The sequence below is a fragment of the Nuphar pumila genome, chromosome 4, assembly GCF_984573655.1.
Source record: "Nuphar pumila chromosome 4, dmNupPumi1.hap1.1, whole genome shotgun sequence".
Taxonomy (NCBI): Eukaryota; Viridiplantae; Streptophyta; class Magnoliopsida; order Nymphaeales; family Nymphaeaceae; genus Nuphar; species Nuphar pumila.
In genome coordinates this window covers 118,205,393-118,222,173 of record NC_143252.1, presented here as the reverse complement: position 1 = coordinate 118,222,173, position 16,781 = coordinate 118,205,393, and the positions used below count along the sequence as shown (strand labels likewise).

At 38.9% G+C, this 16,781-nt stretch overlaps 1 long non-coding RNA gene across 1 annotated transcript; it reads right to left on the bottom strand.

The window, feature by feature from the left end:
* Positions 1-6,573: 6,573 nt before the first annotated feature.
* Positions 6,574-11,770, bottom strand: LOC149840788 (uncharacterized). Its single transcript, XR_016431602.1, has 2 exons — positions 11,603-11,770; positions 6,574-7,280 (listed from the first exon to the last, which is right to left on the bottom strand). It is a non-coding gene; the product is annotated as an uncharacterized LOC149840788 (long non-coding RNA).
* Positions 11,771-16,781: the final 5,011 nt, after the last annotated feature.

Sequence of the window (16,781 nt, the reverse complement as noted above, 5' to 3'; positions counted from 1 at the left end):
ACCCATCTTTCTTTGGAAAGGTTTTCCCACACAAATGAAGACAATATAAAAAGGGCACCTTATCAAAACCTCCATATCACAAGCTCACCCAAGTACATGTGCATGGTGCTCATTTAACCACACTCCTTTCAGTTTCTTAAAAACTGACAGGAATGTCCTTCCTTTGAACAGTACCAGAGATTCAACGGCCATTGGTTTCACCTCGACCGTTACCATCAACCTGAAAACAACGTGATGGAAAATTCTAGACCGACTTGGTTGGTTGTAATTTGTTGATTGGACCTTATAATTATTGCCCCCTTTCAATTCAAAAATGGAGCTTGAAAAAGGGGCTCTCCAGTTGAATTCACGACAAATAAGGGCATATTTTAGGTTTTATTCCCTTTCTCTGGGCAGGCTGTCTCGTCAGTAATTGGTGTGCCTTTTCCCGTGTTTTCTTATCTTTGACTTAGTGGAAGGTCCAAAGCAACCAATTATATGAATGGTCAATTACCTTGCTTTCGCAAGAACAAAAATTATCCAAATGCCCCTGTTATCCTTGTATTAACGCTCACGACCTTGGAAGTTTCTAACTTAAGTTTGGAACTAGCCTTCATGTCACAAATATTGCCAATATTTTAACAGTACTGTCATAATTATGTTTTCAAAATCCAACATAAATACCCAGAAGAGTGATTGGTTCTTCCTCACGGTAGGAGGGTGTAGATGGTCTCAAATTTTCATTTTGTAGTTTTTTTTTTTTTTTAAATCTAACCTTATAGATGTGATCTGCATTGTTTGTTTAGTAGGAATCAGCTTTAATCAACCGATTATGACATATGAGCATGTTTTTATAATGGTTCAAATTTTGATTGGTCGAAATTTTTATAAATTTTAAAGCTCATAAAATCATATTTTTTTGTTGATAATGCATGATCCAACAATTGGTTTCTAGCAAATAGATACACATCTGTGTGGTCTGATTTACCAAACATGGCTTGGAACATTGAAAATCAGTACTGTCCACACCACAATTTCTCAAACCCAATGGCTTGAAACATTGAAAATCCACAATTTCTCTAACCCAATGGCTTGAAACATTGAAAATCAGTACTGTCCACACCATATGGACAGTTAGGAGGAACCAATTTCTCAAACCCAGAATAAGTGATATTTTCAAAATATCACGTTCTGGTTGCGATCTTAACACTCAAAAACATTTTTTGTATCAAATGAGATCGCTGGATTGTAGAGTTGCACTATCATGACTAGGGGGTCTCAAGTTCAAATACCATGGGCTATCCGCCAGGTTGCTTCTCCAAAAACACAAACATTTTTATATTATTTTTAGTTTTTATGTTCCAAAACATTTCCAAGAAAACCTAATTTCTCAAAATATCACGGGATTTTCCGAACCGAGATTTGGTTGAGAACGAGATCTGAGACATTGGCTAGCACCAATGATAGTATTCGTGCGGCTCAAGGGTTAGGTTGCTTGGCTGAACCCAGATGACCCTACTGCTTTTCTGTTTAATCCTTTATCATCCTTAGGGAAAGTCTGGTTTTCATGGTTTCATCATAAAGCTTCATACTTTGCATGAGCTGTTTTGGTAGACTTATAAGATCACCTTAGAATTTCATGCAACACATGATCAAGTTTCATGTTTTGCAAAAACTTTCCCCAAGTTCATGCAAAGTTCGTGCAGAATTTTAGTACTAAGTCCTTTTTTAGCATTAAAGGCAATCTTGCACGAAGCACGCCAGAACAGCCAAAAAATTCTAGGGCATGTAATGATTGTGTACAGTGTGAAATTGGCACTCCATAATTAATATATGGGGTTCCTTTCAAATTACCGATCTGGGGGTGTTTGCATATGCATGTTTTATATGTTAGATATATTTATAGCCAACTTTGGAACCAATAATATCTGAATATCGTTAGTTTACTTCTAAAGAAATATTTCAAGTTTTTTGAGGCTTAAGGAAGTGATTCTACTTATATGTTGACAACTCTTGCTATAACTTAAGCAGACTCAAGTAACTATAATTTTTGCTGGACAAATTCAAGTTTACTTTCCTTATCATGATGGTAGTAGAGATGGCAGATAAACTATGATTGGATCATCACTGTCAGCAGCAGACCCTTTAACCATATAATTATGTGTCAACTTTTCATCTAGTAAGACTCGAATGTCTTAAGATTCTTCCAGAGGTTAGTGTTGAGACTTGAGATTAACCTCACTCATTTGTGTCCTACCTCTGGACTAGCATGAAGTGTTAGTAGTGCCCCAAACTGGAGACTCCTTAGATAAGATTGTATGTTATTCAAGGGCAAATTTTCACTAAATTTTTGCCCTTTGTGCGGCCTGCATTACCTACCGAAGGGGTACAACAGCCTAACCAACAAGGGACACTGAGCAACAACTTAGCACATTCACACCCAACCCACAAAGCACTCAGAGTTCATAAAAGACTACTGTCCCATTTATTGCTGCACTTCAGATGCCCAACAAGGGTCTGGAGGAGCCCATTAATGCCCTCCAATTTACATTTTGGTACAAGAAATACAACACTTTGCCTTTAAGTCCATGTACAAGTGTTTGGCCTTGCCTCCCTTCAGGGCCACTCTGCTGCAGTAGTCCACTGCAATTCACAAGGGTTGGCATCACCTCTTGCATCAATGAACCAGTCCTCAGCACTGTCTACATACCTCTGTGTAGCCCAGTGGCATGCCCAAGTCTTCCTGCACAACAATCATGTCTTGTTCAGGTCTCAACCCAGCTCTGAGCCCACATCATCTCTGACTCTAGCCTTTGTATGATCCTTGCTGGTGCTGAACGCTGAGTGCCTGTGGTCACCCCACTGCTTGTCACTCGCCCCAACCTATGCATATGATTTGCTTCTGTTGAACGGCTAGGCCTCCTACCTTAGCCTGTGTATGCCTATAGACAGGGCTGGACAATAGGCAGACTGGGCTAGCCCAGACAATTTAGTATCTGGGCTTGACCAGGCCATTAATGGGCCGGGCCTGATCAAAACCGAACCGTTGACCAACCGGGTCTGGCCTAGGCCCAGTTCGGGTCAGTCCTGTGTCTAATACAAAGCCCATGGCCTGCCTGTTAGGCCCATGGGCCTAATTCAGACCGGGTTGCAAGTCATTGTATATTTACAACATTTCTCATTGGTTTCCTTGAATTTGTATGTTCTGTTAAAGAAAATTTTAAAAATACAAAAAAATAAATGGGATTCAAGATGGATCCATTTTTTGAATCACATACTTAATTATATTCCTATATATATATATATATATATATATATAAAGTCCATTAGCCTGCGGGCGGTCCAGGCCCGACCCGAGATTTTTTCCAGGTCGGGTTTAAGCCGTTTCTGGTCAGGTTTTCTTACAAAAACTAGGCCCAGGTCCCAGCTGAGCTCACAGCGCCATCCCTCGTTGTGCAACTCAACAACTCGAAGGGACCACAGCTGCTGCCGTCTACCGCAATCCGCTGCTTGCTGTGGGTGCACGGCTCCGCCGACCAAAGGGTCTGCAACAGCTGCACCTCCGTGGGCGTGAAGTCCTTGTACCAAAGTAGTTTTGACAGGTGATGCCTGAGACTTCAATCCTAAAAGGAAGAATGAAAATTAGACAAAATTAGTTTTACCAACTTATGCATCTTCTTCTTCTACATGTTCCCATCAAAATGGTTTGCTACACAAATCTTGGAAATAAGGAATGATGCACATAATATAATTTATGTTTAGAAGAATAGTACAAAGTTGTTTCAATCATCTTCAACTTCAAATAGATATCATAAAGAACATGTAGAGTGGCATTTGGCTGGCAGTGGAAGCATACTTTTGCTCGTCTAAAACTGCAGATTTGATGTGAGGTGTTCAGCCACCATTTAAGAACAGTACGAATTAGTCAAGTAATTTTGTTTTGGGAACCATGTTTTTGGGTTAGGAAAATGGAATGAAGAATTGTAGGGGGAGGAATTTTTTTGGATGTCTAAATCCCAAAATTTGCTTGTCACATTTGAGTCTCAATCTCATAAAAAATGGATAGCTACCATGCTCCATGTTCTTCAAAGGCTTACCATGGCCAGGTTATAGAAATCTAAATCTTGGACAGGTGCTACCATTAGGGGTGCACACGAGCCGGAGCCGAGCTTGAATACCCAAGGTACAAAATCGGCTTGGCTCGAGCCGAGTTGATTTGTTTCAACGAAATGTTTTCAAACAAGCGTAAAGGGCAGGATTCAAACCCCAGACCTGCACAGCCGCCTAACCACTTGGCGAGACCACTTTTTGTGATTTTCACGAATAAAAAACTATACATATCCTAATATGTCATTATACAACTATAAACCGAGCTTAATCGAGTTTTAAAGGTTGATCAGGATCGTTTATGTTTAACGAGCCTGAGCTCTTGTTCAAGCTCTGCCCCGTTTGTATGTGAATGCTTTTCTTAGTTTGCATGTCCATACGTTAAGGATGTTGAATGCAAAGAGGCAATCCCTAGATGTTAAATGCTTTTCTTAGTTTGTATATCCATACGTTAAGGATAACTTGAAAATTGAACATAATAGACAAATTACCAATTTAAGTAACCAAAGTATGGAGATCAATTTAAATAGAAGAGAAATGTGAAATTTGAAGGGTCAAGAGCAAAGTTTAATGATACTACAATCAGAATTTGATAGTCAATTAATGTTGAGAGAAATTTTTTAGCTGAAGAATAGAAGGCAGTCTCTACACTGGTAGTCTGAGCTTATTCTAGTAGCTTCTATTGGAGAATGATGAGGGCATGCTAATCTTATATCGCTTAAGATCAACCATAATTTATGCTTAGAATAGGACTAGTTCATGTTTGATTTTGTGCATACGAAAGCTTATTTGTCTTATAAAATTAAAACTTTCTCAAACATGCTCCGGCTTGTCTTGGAAGTCTGTCTTATTCCTCAATTTTAGGCATAGTAACTGCACTCATCCTCCGCAATTGCTTGGGCATTATCTTCCTCATCCGCTCGTGATTAATCATCACATGTGCACGCACGCACGCGCACACACACACATGCACAAATACATGTAGCATATATATATATATATATATATATATATATATATATATATATATATATATATATATATATATATAGAGAGAGAGAGAGAGAGAGAGAGAGAGAGAGAGAGAGAGAGAGAGAGAGAGAGATCTACCTACTCTGATCCGTGCTTACCGCCAGCATACCCCGCTTCTGAATAATTTTTTCATGTTTTTCTCAAATCTAACTTTACATGTGTGTTTTACATGATTTTGTAGGCATGGAGTCTTGGATGGTATGATTCTAACACATGGATAGGTTTTTAGAAGGTTTGAAAAGTGATGATCTAAAACTTTCATAAATATTCAAGCTTAAAAATTCACATTCTTTAATCGAAAAAACATGATCCCATTGTCATTTTCTATCAAATCCACTACGTCAAAAACATTTGCAAGGTTAGATTTACCCTAAAAACTCTTGTTTGCTCATGGTAAGCACCTAGTCACTACTATATATATATATATGTGGTAACTAGAATATGTAAACCTTTTATTTTAAAATTTCATTGATTTAGATGTTTGGTTTTATTGAAACAGACTCTTAGATCATCCGATTATGATGCATAAGAAGGAACTATTAAGGATCAAAAAACAACACCTTAGATTTTTCGTAAATATTCAAGTATTCAAAACCACATTTCTTGATTCGATTATGATGATCCAATAGTCGATTCCAAGCAAATGGACCACGCAGAATGCATCTGTAGGGTTAGATTTGCAAAAAAACCCTATGAAAATCTTGGTTCATACTAGTTTACATATTTTGCTAGTTTACATATTTCAATATATATATATACACACACACACACACACGATGCTTCTATGGTGGTACTATGATTTATATAAATCTACACTTCAAATGCAAAATCTAACATTTGGATAATGTTTAACATGTTCGGTTTACTATTTTTCTGTGTTAAAGTTGACTGGAATACTATGTTTTATCCCATTTTTAAGCTACCCTTATTTTCATAAATTGCGAGACATTTTCACTGTCTCAAAAATAAGATCTTACCAGACATTATAAAACCTTTTAACATAATAAACAAACCATGATAAAAACATGTATGGCTAGATCTACCATTTGGTGGCTAATTCATGCAAACAAGAGTATAGTATCATAGTGTAGAACATGTGGTTTTGTACCATGGTACCATCCAGTGGTATACACTCTTGATTGTATGGATCTAGCTACCAAATGCAAGATCTAACCATAAAGATGTGTGTATACATATTTGATCCACCATTTTGTTTTGTTTTTATGCATAAAAACATCCTATCTAATTCTCTAATTTGTGAGGAAACATTGAGCTATTGCATTTGAAAAATGCTTTAGGGACTGTGTATTTATGTATGTGATGGTTATGTAGGCTGCACACACACACACACACACACAGAGAGAGAGCTTTACTCATCAAATGAATTTACACAATATTGGGAGGCTAACTATATTTAAGAGTCATACAAAAAGCATGTCTCCAACTCCGTTGACATAACGAAAAGTAGTAGCTTCTATTTAATCATTTACACATTGAAACCTATTCTTGATGAAAGCAATTACTCACTGCCATACGTGCAAGTGTTTCAATTCACTATGCCAAATATACCGAAGCAGGTTATATGTTTCCCCCGAAACACGCAGGTGTGTGTTCTCGGGGTCTGAATGAGCGCCACATATGTAAGCATGTGGGGCTCATTTTCCCGTGTGTTTCAACATCACTTAGCATCGGAGTCTGGGGTGTTTACAAAGACTTAAGTACCCTTTCCCACCATTAGCGCCATAAAATAATGTTTTGAGTAAAGGACAAAAATGTCCTCCTGCCAGAAAGGGTTAAAATCATCATCATTTTCGCCATAAGGAGTAAACTCCTCTGCATTAATAGAAGCTCCTCGCAATATGTCGCCCTAAATGTTCTGGATCACCCTTTGGCGATGCACCATCTGCTGTAACAGGAGCTCCAATTGATGACACACCCTTTGTCGTCGTCTGCTGCCACTGGAGCACCCTTTATTGCCATCTGCTGTAGTCGAAGCACCCTTTGCCATCGTTTGCTGCTGCCAGAGAACCCTTTGCCGTCGCCGTCGTCTATTATCGTCGAAGCACCCTTTGTCATGGTCTGTTCGTGAGAAATAGTTGAACTACTAGAAAAATCAGCATTTTGTCTATTATTCATCATGATACGAGGGTGCAAACGTCGAACTGAGTAGACAGAAAAAAATAATTTATAACAGAGATAATGATGACAACGCCAAACTAAGTAGAGTAACGATTTATAATAGAAATCAAATAAGTGAGTAGCAATTTACAGTAGAAATCAAATAAGAGAGTAGTGATTTACAGTAAAAATCAGTTCAAAGAGTAGCGATTTTCAGTAGAAATCAAATCAAAGAATAGTGATTTATAATAGAAATCAAATCAGTTCAAAGAGTTGTTGAGTTGCACAACGAGGGATGGCGCTGTGAGCTCAGCTGGGACCTGGGCCTAGTTTTTGTAAGAAAACCTGACCAGAAACGGCTTAAACCCGACCTGGAAAAAATCTCGGGTCGGGCCTGGACCGCCCGCAGGCTAATGGACTTTATATATATATATATATATATATATATATATATATATATATATATATATATATATATATATATATAGGAATATAATTAAGTATGTGATTCAAAAAATGGATCCATCTTGAATCCCATTTATTTTTTTGTATTTTTAAAATTTTCTTTAACAGAACATACAAATTCAAGGAAACCAATGAGAAATGTTGTAAATATACAATGACTTGCAACCCGGTCTGAATTAGGCCCATGGGCCTAACAGGCAAGGCCATGGGCTTTGTATTAGACACAGGACTGACCCGAACTGGGCCTAGGCCAGACCCGGTTGGTCAACGGTTCGGTTTTGATCAGGCCCGGCCCATTAATGGCCTGGTCAAGCCCAGATACTAAATTGTCTGGGCTAGCCCAGTCTGCCTATTGTCCAGCCCTGTCTATAGGCATACACAGGCTAAGGTAGGAGGCCTAGCCGTTCAACAGAAGCAAATCATATGCATAGGTTGGGGCGAGTGACAAGCAGTGGGGTGACCACAGGCACTCAGCGTTCAGCACCAGCAAGGATCATACAAAGGCTAGAGTCAGAGATGATGTGGGCTCAGAGCTGGGTTGAGACCTGAACAAGACATGATTGTTGTGCAGGAAGACTTGGGCATGCCACTGGGCTACACAGAGGTATGTAGACAGTGCTGAGGACTGGTTCATTGATGCAAGAGGTGATGCCAACCCTTGTGAATTGCAGTGGACTACTGCAGCAGAGTGGCCCTGAAGGGAGGCAAGGCCAAACACTTGTACATGGACTTAAAGGCAAAGTGTTGTATTTCTTGTACCAAAATGTAAATTGGAGGGCATTAATGGGCTCCTCCAGACCCTTGTTGGGCATCTGAAGTGCAGCAATAAATGGGACAGTAGTCTTTTATGAACTCTGAGTGCTTTGTGGGTTGGGTGTGAATGTGCTAAGTTGTTGCTCAGTGTCCCTTGTTGGTTAGGCTGTTGTACCCCTTCGGTAGGTAATGCAGGCCGCACAAAGGGCAAAAATTTAGTGAAAATTTGCCCTTGAATAACATACAATCTTATCTAAGGAGTCTCCAGTTTGGGGCACTACTAACACTTCATGCTAGTCCAGAGGTAGGACACAAATGAGTGAGGTTAATCTCAAGTCTCAACACTAACCTCTGGAAGAATCTTAAGACATTCGAGTCTTACTAGATGAAAAGTTGACACATAATTATATGGTTAAAGGGTCTGCTGCTGACAGTGATGATCCAATCATAGTTTATCTGCCATCTCTACTACCATCATGATAAGGAAAGTAAACTTGAATTTGTCCAGCAAAAATTATAGTTACTTGAGTCTGCTTAAGTTATAGCAAGAGTTGTCAACATATAAGTAGAATCACTTCCTTAAGCCTCAAAAAACTTGAAATATTTCTTTAGAAGTAAACTAACGATATTCAGATATTATTGGTTCCAAAGTTGGCTATAAATATATCTAACATATAAAACATGCATATGCAAACACCCCCAGATCGGTAATTTGAAAGGAACCCCATATATTAATTATGGAGTGCCAATTTCACACTGTACACAATCATTACATGCCCTAGAATTTTTTGGCTGTTCTGGCGTGCTTCGTGCAAGATTGCCTTTAATGCTAAAAAAGGACTTAGTACTAAAATTCTGCACGAACTTTGCATGAACTTGGGGAAAGTTTTTGCAAAACATGAAACTTGATCATGTGTTGCATGAAATTCTAAGGTGATCTTATAAGTCTACCAAAACAGCTCATGCAAAGTATGAAGCTTTATGATGAAACCATGAAAACCAGACTTTCCCTAAGGATGATAAAGGATTAAACAGAAAAGCAGTAGGGTCATCTGGGTTCAGCCAAGCAACCTAACCCTTGAGCCGCACGAATACTATCATTGGTGCTAGCCAATGTCTCAGATCTCGTTCTCAACCAAATCTCGGTTCGGAAAATCCCGTGATATTTTGAGAAATTAGGTTTTCTTGGAAATGTTTTGGAACATAAAAACTAAAAATAATATAAAAATGTTTGTGTTTTTGGAGAAGCAACCTGGCGGATAGCCCATGGTATTTGAACTTGAGACCCCCTAGTCATGATAGTGCAACTCTACAATCCAGCGATCTCATTTGATACAAAAAATGTTTTTGAGTGTTAAGATCGCAACCAGAACGTGATATTTTGAAAATATCACTTATTCTGGGTTTGAGAAATTGGTTCCTCCTAACTGTCCATATGGTGTGGACAGTACTGATTTTCAATGTTTCAAGCCATTGGGTTAGAGAAATTGTGGATTTTCAATGTTTCAAGCCATTGGGTTTGAGAAATTGTGGTGTGGACAGTACTGATTTTCAATGTTCCAAGCCATGTTTGGTAAATCAGACCACACAGATGTGTATCTATTTGCTAGAAACCAATTGTTGGATCATGCATTATCAACAAAAAAATATGATTTTATGAGCTTTAAAATTTATAAAAATTTCGACCAATCAAAATTTGAACCATTATAAAAACATGCTCATATGTCATAATCGGTTGATTAAAGCTGATTCCTACTAAACAAACAATGCAGATCACATCTATAAGGTTAGATTTAAAAAAAAAAAAAAACTACAAAATGAAAATTTGAGACCATCTACACCCTCCTACCGTGAGGAAGAACCAATCACTCTTCTGGGTATTTATGTTGGATTTTGAAAACATAATTATGACAGTACTGTTAAAATATTGGCAATATTTGTGACATGAAGGCTAGTTCCAAACTTAAGTTAGAAACTTCCAAGGTCGTGAGCGTTAATACAAGGATAACAGGGGCATTTGGATAATTTTTGTTCTTGCGAAAGCAAGGTAATTGACCATTCATATAATTGGTTGCTTTGGACCTTCCACTAAGTCAAAGATAAGAAAACACGGGAAAAGGCACACCAATTACTGACGAGACAGCCTGCCCAGAGAAAGGGAATAAAACCTAAAATATGCCCTTATTTGTCGTGAATTCAACTGGAGAGCCCCTTTTTCAAGCTCCATTTTTGAATTGAAAGGGGGCAATAATTATAAGGTCCAATCAACAAATTACAACCAACCAAGTCGGTCTAGAATTTTCCATCACGTTGTTTTCAGGTTGATGGTAACGGTCGAGGTGAAACCAATGGCCGTTGAATCTCTGGTACTGTTCAAAGGAAGGACATTCCTGTCAGTTTTTAAGAAACTGAAAGGAGTGTGGTTAAATGAGCACCATGCACATGTACTTGGGTGAGCTTGTGATATGGAGGTTTTGATAAGGTGCCCTTTTTATATTGTCTTCATTTGTGTGGGAAAACCTTTCCAAAGAAAGATGGGTTTGATACAACTATTTTAGATTGATGGTGAAGAATATGTTCCCCCATGGCATTTACATGACCACCCCTATCTCACATACATGAATATTTTCCCTTTGGGGGATATGTTATTGTATGATTTTATAATGAATTTGTTAAAAAAGGCATTTATATGTCCACAACCACGTTTAATCACATCCATTTTTTCAAAACATATTCATGGAAATTTAAGTAATATGCAATTCATGCCACTGAATCACTACTACTACTCTCTCTCTCTCTCTCTCTCTATATATATATATATATATATATGTGTGTGTGATACTCCATAATCCCATTAAATCCCATCCCTTTTAACAAACGCATACATAAAATTCAAATAATCCATATGAATTTCATGCCACTAAACCACTACTCTCTCTCTCTCATCTCGATATGTGCTGTACCAAACGCACTTATATGTTCACAACCACATTTAGCCCTCTGTTTTTCAAATCATTTACATTAAAATTCAAGAATTCCATGTAAAATTCATGCCAATAAACAACTGTGTGGTGAGAGAGAGAAAGAGTTAAAAAGAAAAAAGAAAAAAGAAAAAATGAAAAAAAGAGGTAAAGAAGTGAAGGGGTACCTTACACCCTTGAAATTAAGCAGTTGAATAAGATGATGAGAGAGAGAGAGAGAGTTGGCGAGAACCGCAGAATTTGATGACAGAAGAAGGGAGAGCACAGCTGCTCAAGCGTGCAACGTACACGAGTGCTCATCTGTGCTCTCTATCTTCTGTCAACACAGCAACAACCTCCCTGATCACCCCCCCCCCCCCCCACCACCAAATCTTCTCCTCCTCCCTTTCTTCCTTGATTCTGTCAACACAGCAACAACCATACTTATATATCCCAGAATGAATAAAATCCAGATAAAAACCAAACGGGATAAAAACAGGAGAACAAATATACAAGAGAGAAAAAAAAAAGGTGTGGTTGCAATGGTGTGATGTGGGTGTAAATAGTAAGATTTTGATGTTGATAACGACGTGTTGAAATAGAAGAGGTAATGATTAAATCTGGTCGTTGATTCTAGTGGAATAAAATCTGAATCGTCGGACAGATGTGCACCACAAGATGCTTCCCATTTTTGGGAAAGTTTTGTACAAGACCCCATCTCGGATTTGACCCAAATTGGTCCCAACAACCCAATGTTGTCAGTGTCGGTATCGGCCCTCTAACGATTCAGGTCAAGGTAAGGAAGTAATGAGTAAAAATCACTTTTTTCTTCAAAACGTTCCAATTTTTTTGTAGAACAAATGTTAGGGATGTGATATACATGGTTTGTTTAGTTGAAAATTTGTTTACAATCATGTGTTTATGACAAGTGATTAGGTTTTTAAAGGGATCCAAAAATCAATGCCCCACGATGTGCTAATTTTTTTTTTATCTCAAAAGATCATAATTTTATATGAGAAAAGCATGATTTGAGGCTTGATCCTTAGCAAACAGACCATACTGAACACGTCTATGCAGTTACATTGAGTTGATAAAAGTTGCACCTATGATTTCTAGCTCATTAATTCCTTACCTTATTAGAAAATTTTATATATATGTATATGAGAATATATTAAGCTCTATTTTCTTGCCCCTTAAGTTTTATGATAGATCTGAACCATTAGATGTGTTTAGCATGCTTGATTTAGTGAGAATCCACTCTTGAATCATATTTTTTTATGCAAAAATGTATTTTTATGAGCTAGAAAAATTTGTTGCCTTTATAGCCATTAATTTTGGATCATCTAAAAAACCTAGGTCAGATTCTTGGGATCCAAAAGCCGGTTCCCACTAAACAAAACCTATAAATCAAATCTATGGAGTTAGATTTGAGAAAAAAAACCAAAAAACTACTATTTTGAACTAATACCAGTTTTTTTTTATTAAATATTTTTCTTTAATAGCTAGATTTTTTTGAGAATGATATTTGTGGATATGGTTTCACCGCAATTGGCACACTTGGTGTAGTTGGGGTGTCCAACTTGGGTTTAAAATGTTATGACTAGTAACTATCTGGTGCCATGCCTAGAGCAAAATATCCTGCAACTAGTAACCCACGTGGACCTTTTCTGCAATTCCTTTTTTACCCTCGTCTCCTTTACAAAAGCTTCAACATTCTCTTTCATCATGCATACTGTGATTCTTTAGTTAAAAAAATAGAAAAGGAAAAAATCTTAATACTGCCGACAACCTGAATTTCCCATACCGTAGCATTAGTTGCACACTTTTTTCTTTTTCCTTTTTCTTTATTGTAAACAACATTCATTCGATCATTGTCAAGAAATAACTGATCGAGTAGTGGGGCACAAGAGAAGTCGAGGCTAACAATCACAAGTACCCTCGGGCCCATGCTTGCCAAGTTTTGCCAAGATCTATTCTCTATAATCAAATTGTGTTTAGTCAAAGCTAGTTTAGTCCATGCTGCCTTATCAAGCTCAGATCAATAGCTCAGTGAACTAGCTTGAGCTTTTTGACATTCCAAATTTCTTTTTTTTTGGTGTTTAGGCTAAGGGAATGCTACCCCTCCCCCTCTCTCACTCGCCCTCAATCACCAATCTCATGTTGACAGGACTTCGATTGATAAAATCCATGAGGCAATGCCCACCCTGACCTAACATGTTAGGTGCCCCACCCCTCACTTAGACACAGTCTTTCTCTCTCTACGCACGTCAACGTTTCCTACTTGAGCCCCCTCTCTGTGCACTCTGGTGGCTTTAATTAACTTGAAAACACGTGATTTTTTTAAACATTAATTATAATATACAATGATGTAATTTGCTTATCAATGACTACGCTCCAACCGTACCAAGCACTAGATGGCTCGCTTCAGCACAACTGCGAGCGTATCTTAGCATTTTGCATCTGATCGAATAAGTCTTAAATGTGAGGAAGAAGATATTTGTTCTTCATGGTTGCTTGGTTAAGCATCGTTTAGTCTATACACAACCTCATCGAATCAACCTTCTTCTTTAAGTATAACATCAGTGCTTCCTATGGCAAAATACTCGATCGGATAAATCCTCGTTCCATTAGCTCCTGCAACTGTTTATTTAGTTCATTGAGTTCTGTCATCGTCATATGGTAGGGTGCCTTAGAAATCAATGCATTTCTAGGCAACAAGTGAATACTGAACTCCTCTTCACAATGTAGAGGAAGTCCAGGTAGCAACTTTAAAAAAATGCTCAAAAACTCATGAACTATCTCAAGCTCTTCCATCAACTGGGTAATAGGTTCTGCAAAGACTACATTGATAAGGGACACAACACAACCTTGATGCAAGTACTTATGAGCCTTCAACGCAGAGATGACTTTGTCTTTCAGGACATGTCTAGAGATTCTGAACTCTATCTCTGAATAACCTGGTCAAGACAACACTAATTTTTCTTTTCGATACAAAATACGAGCATAATATTCATATATCTAATCCATGCCTAATATGACATCATACTTGGTCATATCAAGTAAGAAAAAGTTAGCAGGTAAGTTTTGCATATCCAATACAATATCCACATCGACTATATTGATAATACACAAAGAATTATAATCCACTGGGTCGTGTACATCTAAAGCATGGTTTAGAGGCTCAATGTTTAGCCTCAACTGTTTAACAAATATTACATAGGTAAACAAGTATGTAACACCACAATCAAATAAGATAAGAGCATCCAAACCAGCTATTAACACCGTATCTTGCACCAAATTGCCTCGCTAAAATTGGTCAGTTGTGATGGCATAAACATGACCTATCACCTTGTTATGTATGGCCTGCTGTTGTCGTGGCTGCTACTACTGCTAAAGCTGAGCTCATTCAGCTGTCAGTCTCTTCTCGTCTGCCTCCTTCTTGTGATATTGTCGAATATAGTTACCTATCTTCTTGCAGTAAAGACAAACGTCTGTGTCATGGGGCCGCAACTATCAATTGTGGTTACGCCCACATATTAAGCACACCTGGTTCTGGTTCTGTTATGTCCTGGCTCCTTTGTTTTACTTCTACCTCTTGGCAGGATGTGTGAACTTCTTCCTGCCAAACTTTTTTTTTGGTGCACTTCCTCGATTATCAATCTATTGCCTGAATCCGTTTTGTTGGGTCATTTAAGCGTTTATATGGTCATCATCAAGCAATGTCACTATAAGAAAAACGTCAATTAGCGACATAAATTTATGACGGAAATAATCCATCATAATTTTATGATGGATTAGCGAAAGAAAATGAGGCGTCCCTAAAATTTGATTTAGTTGCGAGATTTGCAACAAAACAATTCCGTCACCAAATCCATCGCTAATTAGTGACAGATTAGCGACAAAATTATATCCATCGCAAACTATGTCACAACTCAGTGACGGATTAGCGATGACTTTTTTCCATCACTACTCCGTCGCTAATTAGCGACGGTGTTTGCGACATAATGTTTCTGTCGCTAAGTAGCATCGGTGTTGGCGACAAAATTATTTCATTGTGAATTCGTCACTAATTTTTTATATAAAATGCTCATCTAGGGCACAAAATTAACTCTGCTCTCTCTCTCTCTCTCACCCGTGCTGCTCGCCCTGACCACCTACTGCTCTTCGACGATCGCCCTGGCCACCTACCGCCTAGGCCACCTCCTCCTCCCTGTGTCTGGCAGACACCCCGATGACCCTGAGAACCCCCCTCTCTGTGTCTCCTCTCATTTTCTGAGCGGCCATCAGTGACTAGAGTTGCCGGCGACTGCACCGACGATCTCTCTGTCACTGTCCTTCTTTGACCACACTCTCCAGGCGCCTCCCTTGGCCGACGACACCTCCCTCAAACCCTCTTGGTTGCTGTCGACATAACCCTGAGCCCCATTCGACTGCCAATTGTCGTTGTCGTTGCTCCGACGAGCATCACCACGCCTCTCATTTCGTTCCTCTCCTCAGGTAGCCCCTTCCCCCTTTTTTCTTCAGCCTTCTTCTCCTTCGTCTTCTTCGACCTTCTTCCTCCGAAAGGTAGTAGGGTTGCTGCCTGTGTTGGGTCAAATGGTTGGCAGGGGACAAGCCCCTGTTGTGCCCTCTCTTTTTCGTTGGCAGGGGCTTCGGCCTCTGCCTTTGTTTTCTTCATCTAGCTTGGAGAAAGGCTCCCGAGGGGGCCTTGTGTTTTGGTTGGTAGGCCCCCCTGTCTGCCTCTGGTTGGTAGGACGGAGAGAGCAAAGCCCTGTCGCCCCCTGTCTCCTTTTGTTTTTTCCGACAGGGGGCGAGCCCCCTGCCTTCGGTTTTGTCTTCTAACAGGGGGCTTTGCCCCTTGCCTTTATGTGTCTTTTGGCAGGGGGCAGAGCTCCCCTTGCTCTTTTTGTTTTTCTAGGCATGGGGCAAAGCCCTTGCCTCCTTTGGTTTCCCAGCAGGGGGCGAAGCCCCCCTGCCTTCCTGTTTCTGTTCATAATCTTGCCTTGGATACTTGAAGTCTACTTCAATGCGGGTGCAATTATTTTTATATTACTCTGAGTTATTTTATATTACCTACTTGGAAACTGAAATATGACATCTCTACTTTAATGCATGACTTCGTTTCTATGTACAAATCCACATTTAAATGCATGTCTGATTCTCTGGTTTCATTTCATGTTATTTAATTTCTTAGATGCAACACTTTTCTGTTTATACACTCACTTAGTTATGGATATCTAGGACTGCTTTGATGGAGTTTGGAGATCATGCTGAGCATGATTTTAATGTATGAAAATAGAAGTGTTCTTATTTTTAGAGTTCGGATTTCATGCTAGGCATGATAATAGTTAGCGGGATATTAGAGTG